Below are 18,052 nucleotides of genomic sequence, written 5' to 3' on the forward strand. Positions count from 1 at the left end.
AAAAAAAATTAAAAGAGTCCTTACAAACAATTTTTGCTGAAAGGGTGTTTTGTCGACGGGTTGAGTTAAGTGTTAAAAAGTTTATTTAATTTTTACACTTGTTTGTGTAAATCTAAATAGTGTACAAAGCAATTTTGTGTTTTTTTTTTTTGTTTGTGTGTTTTTTTAAGAAAATATATGAAAGTCAGAATAAGAACCTTAAACAACTATCTATTTAATGATATCCAAATGAAAGTACGTTAAAATGATCCATTTACAACGGAAACGAAGAATCAAAGAATTTTAAGTGAAAGGGTGTTCTTTTGGGGAAAAGACGAAATCTGAGATAAGTCCCAAAAAATCAATGGTATGATTAGAACGAGCTTTATTTAAAAAGAAACGATGAATTTAGAGACTTTGTAAAATTATTTCGGGGGAAAGGATTCAAGGAAGGAATAAATTATAAAAAAATCAGAGATAACGGTGAAAAGATGTTCTTTTTCTTAATTGAAAAACTTGAAAAATAAGATTTGTTGCCGATGACCAGCCAGCAGTAGAGGAAGTACAGTAATCTCAGTTTGAAATTTCGACATGGTTGGCTTTAAAAAATTCTTACTTTTTTTGTAGGCATGGTAGAAATATGATTGAAGCGTCATATAAAAGGTGAAATAATAATGATATAAAATTTGTTATAGGTTGTCTTTAAAAAAATGGATTTAATGGCGTTAGAAGAGAAAAGAGATTGATTGTTTTCCTTTTTTTATAAAAACTAATTGGGTTAAAAAAATTCTAGCTCTTTTTGTAGATGTTGTATAGACATGGTCGATATAAATATTTTGAGCTGAAACAATAAGCTTTCAGATGGTATAAAATTTATTGTAGGTTGTCATATAAAAAAAGTGATGGAATAAAAAAAAGTTATATTTTTTCGATTTTTTTAAATGATTTTTAAGGTTTCACTTCAACCACGTGTGAATTGCACACATGATTTTGTTTTTTTATAACATGTCAACAGCCCCATCTGCTGTTAATTTTCTAATGGAACATGTACAGGCTTACACAAAATTAAAAACAAGCTCCACACCTGTAGACAAATATAAACTTTAACAACTTGATAACAGCGACACCCATCGAGTACAAATTTTATAACTTCATTTTTTTGCATGCAAATATAAGTAAAACTAAATAGGGTAGAGTTGCCTATTTCCGGCCGTCTCCAGTTTCCGGCCACCTTTCAAAAATCGTGATAACTAGAGATTTCGAAGGGGTTTATTCCAAATTTTCGCTCTTATGCTGTGCCAAGAATAAGAGAACAGCGCATAAAAGCAAAATTTTGGAATAAACCCAATGAAACCCCTAGTTATAACGATTTTCCGAAAGGGGGCCGGAAACTGGAGACGGCCGAAAATAGGCAACTCTACCCTATTGTATCATGTATTCCACAAACTTGATATCAATTTTATCTAAAAAATGTGTAAGTTGTTAATTTTTCAACAGAGTTTTTTTTTTAGGAAAGGTCAAAATCTCTCTTTTTAGGGTACTTTTAGTTTGCATGCAAATATAGGAACTGTGTGAAAATGTGTACTTCTCTTAAATTAACCGGGAACTCAAATTTTATTTAAAATGTAACTTTTCATATGACAGTTTCGTCAGCACTGGCTGGCACTTTTGACATTGCCAGATTTAAATTTTACTGTACTTAATTTTTTTAAAGTAACGTAACATAACGATCTCTGCCTGTAACAAAAAGTACAAACGTGTGTAGGGCACTAACTTTCTTTTAGATTTTTCTGTTCCCCATAATCTTTAAGAAAATGAATTAACAACTCTCCAGATAGATTATACCCAACATAATCTGATCTTTTTAAAAAAAAAAGCTAAAAGCCAATTAACATTACTTTAGTCTCTCTAATCAAACTCACCTACTTAGATGCTTTAGTCGTGATATATTTATTTATATATTTCGTTTATTTATTTAATTTTTTTCCAAAAGTAGCAGCAAATAGCAGCAAACAGCATTAGCAGCAGTAACAGTTATTATGTTGGTTTTTTTATTCTTTTTTTTTCAAAAAAAAAATAATCTTTTAAAGAAAAAAATAACAACAATATTTGCAGCTCAGACAGGTATAATGTGAGTAGATTTTTTTGTTTTTTTGTTGGAAGTATAGATATGATGTTGTGTATATCCTCAAGTCTCGTTATATAGATGATGATAAAAATAAACAGCAATATAATATAATTGTTGTTGACTTTGAGAAATCAAGTATGGAAATTCACCAAAAAAATTTAAAATTTTTTTACGACTCGACACTTTTTATTTTGCGAAAAAAAAGAAGAAACTTGTATCTTTTTTATTTTGATATATTTTTCGTATTTACAAAATATCACCGGTGATTATACACCATCACTTCATTCAACTTTGATTGAGTAAAATGCTACTTTCTTTAAACTTTTTCTTCAATAATATACCACTTATTTTGTTGCAACAAACAAAAAGATCACCGGATTTCTCAGTAGCGTGTGCACAATGGAAATTTCTAACACAAAATTTTTCAAACTTCTTTCAAACCAACAAATTTCAAATATTTACACAAAAAATTTTTGAAAAACCATACAATTTTTGACCTGAAAAAAAAATGCAAAAATAAAAAGATTTCACTCTGAAAATAACGATCGATTGGGTCTTTCGAAAGATCATTTAATGCAATTTATTTTATTTTCAGTTACACAACTGCCACTTTACTTTATTTATTTTTCCTCAAAAAAAAAAAAATAATAAAAACAAAAAAACAGGTATAACTCAAATAAAACCGCAAAAATTTCTCTCTTATGATCAATTAGTATAATAGGTTGGCATTCAAATTGATCGTATCGATCCGATCGGATCGAAAAAAGATACAAAATCCGCAACAAAAAAAAAAATAGTGAGTAGTAGGTAAATATTCGAATTCTGTTGTAAGATAAGAAAGTTCGAAATAGACAAACAATAATAACTATAATAGTTGGTCAAACAAACGACACGACAATATTGTGATATGGAATTAAGGAAGATCGTTAAGTAATGGAAAGATCACAGTAACAAGTAGTATCGCGTGATCTTCAAGGAACACGTTTCACGGTACAATCATCTAAAAATGCAAGACCTTCACTTTTTTTTTTTTCTTATATTTTCTTCAATATAGTATCGGTGTCTTGAGACTCCGCGCATAAGAGAACTCTCAAACTAAAAAAAAAACTCGAAATCGACCGCACAGAGATACACCAAACCACCGCACTCGCCCGAGAGAGAGAGAGAGAGAGAGATCGAAATCGAGATCAGCTGTAACCCTGAGACAAGATTTTTTCGTATATGTAATACAAATTTGAGTGAACACTCACGTTATCAGTTCTGTTCGATTTTCTTTTATCACGATCACGGAATTAAAATTTCCTTTTTTCTTCAAGAAAGAAATCAATCTCATGGGACATAAAATCACATACAAAGAGAGAGGTCAATAATGTGACGATTGATGTTGATTAAAACGCAGTAGTGAAATCCCTTTAAGGGGGGCACACAAGAAGAACACACAGCACAATCACAGAATCACACACAACACTATAAAGTGAAACATCAAAACAGAGAGAGAGTGATCGTGATCGTGAGGAGCTATCACTATCATGCAGTTCCATGCGAAATAACGTGATTTCCAATCGAGTTTCGAATTCGGCTAAAAATTCCGAGAGAAAAGGGAAAATGTTTTTCGCATATAAGAAATCGAAAAAAAAAACGTAAAAAGAAAATTGTTATTCGAATAAAAAAACGAAAAAAATAAATACAACCGAACGATTGTGTTTTTCTCACTTTTATGTCAATGCAGAGTGAAGGTTTACCAAACACTGATATAGCTTAGCGAAACGTATCTACAAGATACACTCATTTCAATTCATTCAAACAAGCTCAACTCTCAAGTTAGTAGCAAGTGTAGGCTCGCGCACAGCTCGCAAGAGGCAATATAATGGCTGGTGGTGGTAGTCAAGTCAGGCAAGGCAGGTAGTTTAGGCATACTCTGGTTGTTGGTTGTGCTGTAGTGGCTACTGCGATAGCTGCGTAGGTTTTTCAATATTTAGTCTTCCAGCTGCCGATGTAACGCTTTGCCATGCGAGTAACCACAAGTTTAGTCGGTCGTTTAGTTTAGTTTAGAGAGACTTTTTGTTTTGATTTTTTTTTAAACAGAGAGCGGGATTTTGAGTGAATGTGTAAAGTGGTTGAAAACTGGTCGACATGACTGTAGTTTTTTTTTTGTATTTATTTTTTGTTCAAACGTCACCCACCAACCCACCACACTTGTTTGACATAATGAACAAAAAAAAAAAAACAGAAAACAAAACAAAAAAGAAGAACAAAAAAGTAAACAGAAGAATGTCACCTTAAAAGTTAGCAAGCATTTTAACAGTGTTTTTGAGAGGTGTAAACGGCTAATGGGTGGTGAAACCTTTATTTATTTTTTGTTCTCTCTTCTTTATTGGGTTTTTCGTCGTTGTCGTTGCGTTTTGTGTTGTGTTGATCTTGTCATTAAAAATATAGGCGCATCGCACAGACAGATAGACAGACAGATAGATGAAGGAGAGAGACTTTGTGTCTGATGTCAATATACCCATTTCGAACGAATAATATGAGTTGTGTATAGTTGCTTATTGCCGACATTTATCGCCGGCTTTCAAAAAGTTGTTGAAAGATCAATGCAACAGAGAAAAACGAATAGAAAGAGAGAGAGAGAGAAAAAATGAAAAAAAAAATTATTTGAAATCTGGCACAATATTAACATAACTCTATACACATACTCATTTAGCGATAAACCCGATGTATTGAATTGAATGAAGTTGGCAGCAGTACAAGTATTTTTTTTTACTTTTTTTTTTGTTTTATTTTGTTAGCCATGTTGCAGTCAATTTAATGCCATCTAGCGGGTAGATAGTGAGGTTCGATGAGGCATCTTAAGTTAGCTACTAAATGTTAGAAGAGGAGGGTGGTGCTGCGATCGCACCTCGGGAAATGGGTTTGACGAATGTGTGTATGTAGATAGAATTCCTTATAGTTGAAGTATAAGGTAATTTTCTGGAGTTTAACATGAAGGTAGTTAGAGTAGGTTGTAAGTTCCATTAGACCTTGCGCTTTTTATTACCTAGACATTTTTATAGGTTTAACGATGGAATGACTTAACTTGTGGGTAGATGAAGAGGCTATAAATAGTTTGAAAATGTTAGAAAACTAATTTAATGGAATTTTCCTAGAATGAATTTATGTTAATTGGTTTAGACACAGTGAAAAGAAAAATTATAGGGGCGGGTGTTTTCTTTTTTAATATTTACATTCACTTCTTGAAGCTGAAGTTTAATTAGTATTTTTTTTTTTTTTTCTACAAAATTGTTATTAAACTATTCCTGCCATAATTCCGATCAGTTATCAGAAAACCTTTATTTACGTATTTTATTGTAATGTTTTTGGACATCTCGTTTAAAATAATTTTTTTAACCTTAAGATCTTTGTCCATTTACTTAAAATTCAAATAAAATCTATAAAAAAAAATTAGCTGTTCACATACATAAGTAATTTTAGTTTTTAAAAACAATGTGTGATGGTAGCAATTTCTATCAATTATATGTCAATCATGCAGTTATAGGTTTAAAGAAAGTCCATAGTAAAACATGATTTTGTTATTTAAAAAAAAATATTACGCATACGCCACAGTGAACGCTATTTTTTAATTTTAAAATTCAGTGGATGCATGCTAATTTGATATTTTTTCGTAGATAGGACGAAGGTGGTGTTTTCCAACCTTTGCATGCAGGCCACTTAGTTGATGCTATAAACAAAGACCAGAAACATAAGTTCTAAGTGAGATATATGAAAACAAAAAGACAACCTTGGAAATTACGAAAAAAATTATCTGCCCTGTGGGAAAAAACGCAACTTAAAATGTAGTATGTTCAACTTTGATTTAACGTTGAAAAAAACTAATATGATAAATTAAAATTGAAACAACGTAAGAAATTTTTATATTTTTGTCGGACTTCAGCTTTTGTTGCATTTAATCACCCTCATTTCCAACAGTGAGACAGCACTATGGTAAAGCATTCGCCTAGAGATCCAAGAGTTGTAGGTTGATCCTTTTTTTTAAAGTTGGAACAACTTTGATTTAAAGATGTTTTATAACGGCAAACCACTTTAAATTAACGATGTTCTACTTTGATTTTAAAATTTTCGTCTTCAACGCAAAATCATTCCGAAAAATAGTTGAATCAACGTGGTTTTCGTTGATTCTAAGTTGTTTGTTCTCTCAGGGCCAGTTGTACAAATTGAGGGTTAACTCACGGATCAGCTGAACTCGAGTTAACTTTTGAACCAAGTTCAACTTTGAGTGGGTTTTACAGTTGTGGATCAAGTGAGAGTCAGCTGAACGCTGAACCCCAGTTCAGGTTTATATACAAGAAAATTTTAGTATATATAGGTATACCTAATGTCACTGTCAGTTGTTGTTATTTTATAAAGCACAAAGTTCGTAAAAATGTATCGTCCATCTATTAATTGTGATTTGGAAGAAAATACACAAAAATAAACCATTATTTTAGTGAAAATAGTTTTTTGCCACATTCTAATGGTGGCCGGACCTTCATCAAGTTATCTGATCAGGACGAGGAGGATTCTTGGGTGGTTGTTTTATTTTTTTTCTTTTTTGGCGAAAATTGTGTATACATATATGAAAATTAATAAAGTATTAAAAATTACAAATAAATGTGATAAAAGCTGTGTTATTATTTTATTTATTATTTAGCATCACAAACACATCCAAAACAAATAAAAAAAAAACACCCCAATAATTTGGGAAAACCATATTAGTTTCCACCAGCTTTTAGCTGAACTGTCAAAAAACTCGGATTAAAGTGAGAAAGCAACACTTTTTCCCTTAAAAATCACCTGATCCATGGCTGAACCACTGCTAACCCACCAATATCGGTGGGTAACAAATTTCAAGAAAATTCGTTCACCCATTAAGGCTGCAACTTCATGTAGGTACCTACAAATTTGGACATCTCCATCATCGAAATATTTTTCATTAAAACCTCTAAATTTTTTGACACGAAACCAATACTTGCCCTATAGAGCAAGAAAAATAAAGTGACGAATTTTGTTTTACATTTAAATAATCCTTTCAGATTTTGCATCAGTTTTCAGAAAAGAGTCTCTAACTAAAAGGGTCACTGTGGCGTATGTGGAACATTTTTTTTTTTTTTTTTAATATTTAGTTTACTCAATATGATTTCTGTATTTCTCGATAAACATTTATCAGAGTTCAACCAATTTTAAGGAAATTTTTAAGTAAGCTTAAAAATGGAAAAAAAAAAATTTTAAATATCAATTTTGGACGTACAAAAAACTATCGACTCAAAAATTTCAAAAACAAAGATCGAAAAATTCTTTGTTGTTGAAATCAAATGTGATTCCTCGTTTATAGATTAAGACTACATATATAAAATGATGTTTTCGTATTGTCTCAATCACCGTTCATTAATTTAATTTATACAAATATCAAAATTTTCACATGTAAACCTACCCAATACAAAAAATCGGCTCGTTACAATTTTTTTCATGTAAAAATCTATTCTAACTGGCAAAATTCAACATGTCGTGTAAATCTGTTTTGAGGCATTTTTTCTTTAGATTTTCACAACACTTTGACCGCAATAAATAATTAACACAAATTGTCGTACGTATCATGGCCAATCAGCATCTGCGAAGGTCTTAATTGTAAAAATAAATAAAAGTGAAATAAAATCCCTGACATTAATAAAATAATATTTTTACAAAACTATTGTCATAAAAATAAACATCAAAACGTTTCGTCGCTTGTTCAATCTTTAAACGAAGAACCAATTGCCACAAAATCTCTATTTATAAATAATTTATTGATCTTTAATACTGGTTTGTTAAATCTTTTGCTTCTTCTTCAATTTTTTTTTTTTTTTGTATTTGAAAATAAAATTCAAATCACATGCTTTGACCATAGAACGATGTCAGCAATTTATTTGCAGTTAAGAATGCAGGTGTATAAAGCCATTAGTAATTCCATTACAATCGCACTATTTCATATACAGACATTATAATACCACCATAAAGGTAAATTATTTCCAGCCGGCTTCAGTGGTGATTGATCTTTAAGGCCAATAGTGCACAAGTTAGCGCAGTCAGTAACCCCAAGTTATGGAATCTATTATTGATGATATATACCACAGCAGCAACAGAAGCTATTTATCAGTCGGGGTCATTGTAATTGGAAATTTTTAAGAAACTTGAATTGAAGTTCACTTGTTAAAACTGAGAAAAGAAATTTTGTTTGTAATAACAAAAGAGGCGAGGTTTTCAAGAATTTTAAAGTTATTTCTATGAAATGGTTGGTTAACAGAGCATTGTTTCCACAAAGCACATATCAAGCAAGCCCTAAATAAGTTCGTATTTGACACTATTGCAAACATTTTTGAAATTGATGTGGAGTAGTTTAAGTGACGATCAATAACCCGTAAGATGTTTAAATAGACAAAAATGGGAAAACAATCAACGGGAATTGGTTTAAATATCTCTTCTTAAATTTCGTTTTATTTTTTCTATTGAAGTTTTCGCTGTTGAATTCGAACTTTAGGCAGCAGGGAAACTACTCTCCAGCTTTTATATCATATATCTCGATTCTTTGAGAGATTAATGATTATTTTCCTTATTTAACTGTCGGAGAAGTGTCGAGTCTAGAGTCCTGAACTCGCAGTGGTTGGTGCTCCAACCAAAATAACCGTCGAGTCCTTCCTCTTTGATGTATTTCAACTCCTTTATCGTGAAAAATATCTTTCTTCTTGAGGTAAAACCCGAATATTTTTACCCTGGGCAAGATCGTTAGACATTGCACAGAGAAAAAATAACACAGGGATAACTTAACTTCTGGTATATTTAACTTTATATCTGGTATATTTAACTATATCATGATTAAATATACCCTAAGTAAAGTTACCCCGAGCGTCATTTTTTTTTTTAACTTTTGAATGCGAAATGTGGGCTCCTGTCGAAAACACAGTAGCAATAAAAAACGAAATCATAAACCCTCTGACTTGATCCTCTTTCATATTGCACCGAGAGCCATCTATACATCTTTAATAAGGATACTGTTTTTAAGTATGTAGTTATGGTTCTTAACCCTCTGTCGGCACACGGGTGCGAATTTGGCAAGACAAAATTTAAAAAAAAAAAGGATTTTTCGAAAAAGTGGTCACAAAAAAGGGTCTTTATAACGGTGAAAATATATTTTTTTGGAATTGTAAATACAATACTCAAATTCCTCGGAATATTCTACATCAATTTCATGTATAATTCTCTATAAAATATTAAGACTGAAAAAAGTTCTAGCGACATGAAAAAGTACAAACCAAATTCGCACCCGTGTGCCTATCACGTCACAAAAAAGAGGTGTGCGTACAGAGGGTTAATGATCTTAAAGACTCGTTTATCAGCTGTTCATAGAGCTTATTTCTGCTAGAATTCAACATGATATTGCAGCAACTCCTTTAGCAATAGGAATTTACGAAGTTCGAAGACTTGGATTGATATCGAGTTTTTGTGAGCAAGAAAGAGTTTTTACGAGAAGATATTTTAATGCTGATTTTTTTTCGGGACGATTCACTTTCAATTCTCAAGAATCGGTTTGCAAGAATAAAGAGGACTGGGGCATTTTAGAAACCATATTTTGGAAATGATCCATGCTGGGTGTTTTGGAAATTCCCTAATCATATGGCACATGTTGAACATTTTAAACATCCCATGTGGGGCAATTTCAATGCCTTACCATTTTTACATTTTTGGGAAATCGCATTTAAATGTTCGGAAGATTATTGCGAAAGAACTAACCGCTAGCATTTTTCGAGCCCTTCCCGCCAAATTATCGTAAGCTACTTGGAGCCTACGATGTTTTTGTTTACAGAAAAATCTTTATTTTCTTTTATTTTTAGACTTATTGGTACAGTGACATTTCGTCGCAGTTTACCCGTGACTGTCCTGTATTTCTAAAGCTTGTCCCGGATTTTTATTGAAGAAACCCGGGACGTATAAGTGTCTCGTATTTTGTAATTTGTCCCGTGATTGTCCCGTATTTGCACATTCTATGATATTTTTAATCAAAATTTTAATTACTTTTTACGGAAAACAAGAAAACAAGTGAATGGGAAATAAATTTTAAACGATTCCCGTAAAATGTTAAAGCCATTTTAGTAATTTACTAAGTTAAAAATCAGTCTGCTTTTTGACATACTAAAATGACTTTATCATTTTACTAAATCGTTTATAATTTTGCGCCATTAGTTTTTAAAATTTTTCTTCAATTATTCAGTTTCAGCTTTTGTGTTTGTCAGGTTGAAACCTACACCAGAAAAAGTATTTTTTTTTTTTCGAACAATGAACATGTGGAAGAGTAACAAACCCAGCTAAATTTCAAAAACATTTAAGAATATGTTAAAAATTGAATTTAAGAGTACACAATTTCAAATCATTAAAAATAAAATTATAACCTTAATAAAACAGCTCTCACGATTTTGATTAAAAAAATATTTTTCTAAGAATTTAACAGTTTAAACAGTTATAAGCCCGTGTTCTTGATTTCAGACTTCGTCGCTAACGACTTGAATGATTTTAACGAAAATAATTCCATAAAATAGTTTAAGAAATCTTGATAACAAAATTAGGAAAAATTAAATATAATTTTTTTGAAGAATCGGTATTTTCAAAACGTTCCACAAATTTTGTATCCATCCCAAGTTTGCCTCCTAGAAATATTGTCACCGTACTTATTGGAGACAATTTTTATGTAAATGTTTTCTGGAACAATTGTTGATAAGATTTTGACACAAAAAAAGTTATACTTTATTTATTCTAAGTTTGGCGCTTACGATAATTTGGCGGGAAGTGCACGAAATGACCCATGTAGGGCTTTTTGACCCATGTTGGGGCTTTTGAATGCCTCATGTGGGACATTTTGGAAATAACCCATGTTGTTAATTTTGGAAATGCTCCATGTGGAGAATTTTAAATGTCCTAAGTGGGATATTTTGGGTACCACATATGGGGAATTTTGGGAATAACCAATGTGGGCCAAAGATAGCTTCTACAAGCTCTTCAAAAAAACATCTAGCAAATCCCTTTCTATGACACTGTTTAAGAGCAATTTTGAAAAAGCAACGCTGTAGTGCTATCATAAGTTAAAAACAGTAAAAACATAAATCCCCAATATATTTGATCAGTTTTTGTCCAAAACAAAGTGCTAGAAAAATCTGGTCCGTATATGGTAATCAATTTCTTCAAACCCAATTCCTATACAATACTCAATCCCAAGTCTTTAGTTTTAAATTTAATAAGAATCTTATTTGCAACGTAACATTACATACATAAAAATTCGCAATCATTCTGAAAATCTTTATAAAGGCAACAAGAGAAAGTCAACACTGCGTATTTTCACTTAACATCCTTACATGGTTTTCCCATCATCGCATAAGTAAATCAACCCAGAACCATCAATCAAACTTTTTTTTTCCTTGTTACGTGGACTTTCTCACGCCACACAAAGAACATTTTTATAAGCTTCATAACATTTAAGATCAAAGCATCATCAGCGCATTGAATCAAGAATATAAACACAAGAAAAAAAAACAACTCAGACGGACTGAGAATTTTGTGTCTTCCTCGATCTTTCTTCTTCTTGAAGCCATTCGCCCCAAACATAAACATCAACACATACCAACTTGTAATTCAGGAATGCATTCTGCAATAAATTTTGGCAAATCTTGCATTAAATCAGAGTCCCATCCACACAACTGACTCTCCGACTGATTGATACCCACGTATATGTATAATAGGCATATACCTACTTTAAAAAGTCGGGTATTTTAATAGGGTTGTGGCCAAAACTTTTAATATTCATGTCGTGTCCACCCTGCTCATTGTCTAGATTACACTAATTTTTGCCCATTAGTTGGGGCAGGGGTGTGGTGTATAGTTACCAGCATCACTAAAACCCAACAATCAACATTTTAAATGCAACAAGGAAGCGACTTGTGCGAACCTCGAAAGTGGTGCACCATGTTAAGGTCTGTGTGGTTTCTTGTTTCTCGCTGCTGAATGCGTCTCTCCCTGTTTTGGATAATTAACTTTGATTTGATGGCAATAGAGATAGCAATAACGACGACTATACGACCAAGATAAAGACGATGACCGAGCAAAGTCTCGTCCCGATTACAAAAACCAAACCCCAGAACCCAGTACATAAATTCAGGGGAATAACCTCGATTAACCCTCGGATGTTACGTCACTTGAGTTGATTTCTTTTTAAAATTATAGCTTAACCCAGGATTCTCAAAGGCAAACTGTATATATAATTTTATTGATAGCGTGTAACACAAAAGGAACGCAAGATGCAACAACCCGTCGACAATAACCAAACGACCGACCGACCAACGCAAGGAGAACAATTTTCTGGTCATGCGGATTTTTGCGAAATTGCGTACACTTATTCTCTTTCTTGGCTTTTGTGTATTTTTATGAGGCTAGCTGCAGTGGAGTGAGTTTCCAAGGAGCTTACATAATTTGTCGCTTTACGCTTCTTATTCCTAACCGATATAATATCAAGAAGGGGGCAATTGGGAAGTCGAAGTAGTAAGGAATCTGGTTACTGTCACGGACAATTTTGCTGAGATGATAATCAAGGTGAGGAAGAATTATATTCCTAGCTCTCCTTGAGTCTCGTCAGTCAATGTCGGGTGATTGATCGTCATCTCTCACTGACGGCCGAAGTTGAATTCAATGCGTTTTACTCGGAGTTGCACAGATACGAGTTGGTACATATCTCGCAGATAGAATTTTTATTGGCGACTTGTAGTCTAGCAAAAGATAGTAGTGTGAAGATTTGTATTGATGCAGAGTGCGCATCAGTGTGTTATAGACCATTCAACTTTAATTTCGTAGAGAGAAGGAAAAATAATAAATTTGTATAGGTAAATACTTGTGTACATATTCGTAGGTACGTTTGTATTTGATTTGGAAAGCAATATTAAATTGAATTTCTCTTAAGAATAGAAACAAGATTGGTAACTTTATTTTTTAACTAATTTTGCATTTTTTTCAAACTAATTTTGCCTTTTAAGTAAAACTATATATAAGACGCACGTGAAAACGTGGGAAGGCGTTCCCGATAATATGTTTATAATTTTTTCAAATGCACATTTTTACAAAAATTTAATCCTTCACTGCAACTTGTTTTCTTCAGGAGAAAAATCACAAAGACCAAAAAACTATACAAATTTAAATACCTACAGTTGGCAAATGTTTTTTGTCATAATATCCGTTCTATATTAATAAGTAAATTTTTTTTCAAGATTTTTGTATGATATGACTTAACTTTTGATATCAGTTGTCTGGAACATCAATTAAACTATCTTCCATGGTTGAAATCCGCCCCCGCGCTTAGTGTCGTAAAAAATAGCAATTTAGCATCTATTACAGTTTATAAATATTTACAAATAATAGGTGTGTTTTTTTGTTTATCTATATAGATTTTGTGCAAAAAACCGACATCGGGATTTTTGAAATCCATCATGTTTGGCACCACTGTTCATACACTAGTGTGCCAAAGCTTTGGCAGCTGTCTGTCAAAAATGTGCCGTGCTCATGTTTTTTTTTTAATTCCGTAGTGGTATGGCCCATAAACAAAAAATACCAAGACTGGAAACTGAGCGGTCGAATGACGTTTGCCTACAAGCTGCGAGGTGTGGTGAATGTCGTGAACCTATCGTTGTGTTCGTGTCCGATGTGTGGTGAATGTCGTGAATCTATAAATGTGTGCGTGTTAACGTCATTTACTTACGTGGTGGCTTTCACATATATTCACAGACAACACTGTACACAAAAGGGTTTTGGGGGGAAAGACGTACGAAAGTTTCCAGTCTTGGTATTTTTTGTTAATGGTATGGCCATTACATCCATGTTGGATTCAAAAAAAATTTTTTTTAACAAAAAACCAAAAATCATTTGTATATTCTTAGCTAAATTTTAAAACCATGACCATTAACATTAGTTGCGTCGTTCTTGTGTTATAAGCGTTTGAAGGTAGCCATATTGAATTTTTTTTTTCGATTTTTTTTTAAATGAAACGTGGAAACTTTTTTATTTTTATTTCTAATTTTTCGAAACAAATTTGGTAATTTTATATATATATTTGTTCAACAATCTTATCAGGATACATTTGAGACTTTTATCTGAAAAGTGCATTGCGTATATCTCGAAATATTAACATTTCAATGCAACCATTTCAGACAAATTTTTGATTTTTTTTTTTTCAAATCTCATTTTCTCCGCTTTTTTTTTTGTTAATATTTTAAAATATTTCTGTATGAACACAACAATTAAACTACCTTTGGATAATTTATCTGGATTTTTCAAAAATCCATATAGTTAAAGTTTTTGTTGTTTTTAACACGTAAATTGTTTTGTTTTATATAGATAAACAAAAAAAAAAGCACACCTAATAACTTTGTGTTCACTGCGGCGTATGAGCGATATTTTTTATGTAAGAAGACCTGAAATCTGTTAATTTGTTTTAAGCTTTCATATGATAAAGCCTTAACTACATTGGCTCAAAAAGTGAAAAAGTACAAAAGTGAAAATTTTCAAACGCATTTTAGTATAGTTTTTCGGGCTGGAAAATTAAAACAAATGATGCAGAAAGCTTATTTTTTGGTCTAAAAAAAAAATTTGTATACTTGTTTTCACAAAACAATTGCGCTAGCCAGAAAAAAAATATTTTCACTTTTGTACTTTTCCAAAAAGTGGTGTATGTAGTTAAGCCTTAACAGTGATGGATTGGGATGTTCAGGTTCAGGTTAATTAAATACTTTAATCCAAATTTCACCTAAGTCAAATTCATGGTATAAGAAGACAAGGTATGATCATTAGAGTCGCCATTTTATAAAATGGAGTAATAAGTTTTTGACGTTTAATTTGGCAAAGTCAAAAGCAACAAAAATTTCCAAGACAAATTTGTTTACAACAACAATTTCAATGGGCAATGGGCAGCTGTCAAAAACTTAAGAAGTCATTTTTAAGTTTTGACAGTTCTCGATACAGACTTTTTTCTAATGATCATACCTTCTCTTTTTACACCATTAGTCAAAATGACTTTTCACGAGTCGATTTTAGGCCGTGTGCGAATTGCGTTAAAATGTTGGTTAAATTTTCTACCACGATTAAATTTGAAGTTTGGTTAAAAAAAGGTATCAAATTTATTTTTTTCTGTGCGAATTGGGTTAAAATCTGTTAAATGGGACTTTTTTTGGCACTTCTTTGATTGAAATTCCCTTAAGATAAAACAAAATTACCCCAAAATATGGTTTCTCCTATATTCATTTAATTATTTTTTTTTTTAACAAAACCCAGTTGAAAATATATAAAGTTAAATATTCTAGTATGCAAATGTAAGAAATTCTCAATTTCACACACTTTTTTTATTTGTATATCGATATATTTCCACTTCATTACGATCAAAAAGAAATTATTAGTTCAGTCTTCGAACACTAATTCATAGTTCACCAGCTGCCAACAAAATAGAAACATAAAAAATAAAAAAAACAAACAAACAATTCGTACATTTTCAATTTTTCAAGATAAATACTAATTTTAGGAAGTACTTTGTATTAATACTTTTACATTTCTTAAAATATCAACGCATTATAACAAAAATAATTTCAAATCTATCTTGATCTTTCTATCTTGAGAAACGTCAAATTTTAACCACTTGTGTCAAATTTACCCTGCTCCGCAGCTGGGTAAATTTTAACCCATTTTATTCACCACGTTAGTGTCAAATTTTAACCAACTTTTGGGCCTGGCTACACAGTGTTGTGCCCCACAGTACACATAAAAAGGTAATATATTCCGAACTGACATTGGTCGCCAGATTGTCAAAACATGACACTTTGGCGACCAATGTCAGCTACCGAATTCTTAATTGTTTAAAATACCGACGAAAAACGCACAAAAACCGATAAACCACGCACACCACTAATTTTTAAACAATTATTTACCATTTTCCGCGATGAAACACGAAGAAAATTTGTTATTTTTCAATTTATAATATTTTTAAATGACATTTTATAAATTAAAACAAAAACAAATTTCCTGTTTACTGCGATTGAAATATAAAAATTAAAGGCCGACTTGACAGATTGGTGCCCATTTTTGACAAACAAATTTTGACAACGTTCGGAATATATTACCTTATTATGTGTACTGTGGTTGTGCCCAATCACGTTCCAATTCACATTTTCTGGGAACAAACGTCAAAAAGAGGAAAATCCTCACCCATAAACAAAAAATACCAAGACTGGAAACTCGGCGGTCAACTGACGTTTGCCTACAAGCTGCGAGGTGTGGTGAATGTCGTGAACCTATCGTTGTGTTCGTGTCCGATGTGTGGTGAATGTCGTGAATCTATAAATGTGTGCGTGTTAACGTCATTTACCAACGTGGTGGCTTTCACATATATTCACAGACAGCACTGTACACAAAAGGGTTTTGGGGGGAAAGACGTACGAAATTTTCCAGTCTTGGTATTTTTTGTTTATGTCCTCACCCCTCTTGCCTACAAAATGACTGGTTAGGCGATTGAAAAATCACCGTGTAACCCGGCACTTTTATCGCAATTCGCACACGGCCTTAGCAGAGATGAGTATTTACTTCATATGTAGCAGATCTACTTCATTAATTTATTTTGATGTATCTGCTACGTAGCAACCTATTTCTACTTCGTTTGACAAATTTTTTCTAACGAACAAAATTTCATTTAAGATGTGTCGTCTTGTTTCATTTTTTGTTCATCGAAAAAGTCATTTAAAAAATGCATTGTTAGTGCACTTTATTTTTGAATTAGCTCACTAGGCTCTGCAAGAATTTCACATCTTATACATCCAAATCAAAGACCCATCCAAGATATCAATTATTTTATGTAACCGCCCAGATCCACATAATGGCTGTGGGTCCGGTCATGCATTTTGCATAAAATAAAGCAGACAGCGGCATTAAAAAAACAATTTAAGGTTATTATATGGCAGATGGCACATCTTTGCTCATGGAACTAAGACCAAGTCAATCTGACTTCCCTGAACGAAAATAGTTTTGCAATAAAAAACACTTTATAATTTGAAATTCAAAATCATTACAGCAATTACGGGGATGGCTTTTTGAAAAAAAAGTTCATATTTTTTATGTACGTGTGATGCGCTTTCAAGCCATATAGGTCTCATTTAAATCGGTGCTGGACTTTTTTAAAAATATATTTATTTGGGCATTCTCCTTTGTTTTATATGTATATTTTTTTTCATTAACCACTACATATTTTCCAAATCTACTTCGTTTTTTTGGGCAATATGTTTCACTTTTCGGGCTTAGCATTCTCATCCCTGGGCCTTAGTCGCACAATATCGCACTGCTAAAGTCGACTAGAATTCATCTATTGGGAATGTCACTTTAATCCCCTGGGGTTTGCGTTTACACGAGTCGACTTACGCCGAAAAGATTCGCTGCACGGCAAAAATCGACTCGTGCGTTTATAAAGATTTTCTCAATCTTATAACTATTCTATAAATGAATATTTTTGGTAATTTTTTTTTTTGCTTATTGTGAACTATCCATCCCATTTCCAATGTATTCCAGCTAAATTGAAACTGTGACAGATAATATAAGCTCTGTTCAGTGAGACTGTTCTTATATTCTAGAAGCAAAATTCTTGAATAAATATAATTTTAACCTTCGATAATGAGAAAAAAGGAAGCAATGAACATTAGTTGCAATATGAATAGAATAAACTCTTGATATAAATACAAACGGAAATGCACTAAAATTGAAAAATGGATATTTCCTTGCAAATCTTGTTCTCACAATTCTCATGAAACTCTTCTATCACCCCAGTTCATTTCTGTTCTGTTTTAACTTTGATTTTATCACTGAACAAAGATTTTA

General features: G+C 32.1%; 1 protein-coding gene across 2 annotated transcripts in view; it reads right to left on the reverse strand.

Moving 5' to 3' along the window:
- LOC129914520 (RGS domain-containing serine/threonine-protein kinase A) overlaps positions 1–2,020 on the reverse strand; it is a 275,189-nt gene extending 273,169 nt beyond the window's left edge. The window contains exon 1 of one of the 2 annotated variants that reach the window (XM_055993816.1): positions 1,902–2,020. The gene's annotated coding sequence lies outside the window, so the exon portion shown is untranslated. The remainder of the gene's footprint in view (positions 1–1,901) is intronic. The other variant, XM_055993819.1, reaches the window with a different exon arrangement.
- Between the last annotated feature and the right edge of the window lie 16,032 nt (positions 2,021–18,052).

The sequence above is a fragment of the Episyrphus balteatus genome, chromosome 3 (assembly GCF_945859705.1).
Source record: "Episyrphus balteatus chromosome 3, idEpiBalt1.1, whole genome shotgun sequence".
NCBI classification, from domain to species: Eukaryota; Metazoa; Arthropoda; class Insecta; order Diptera; family Syrphidae; genus Episyrphus; species Episyrphus balteatus.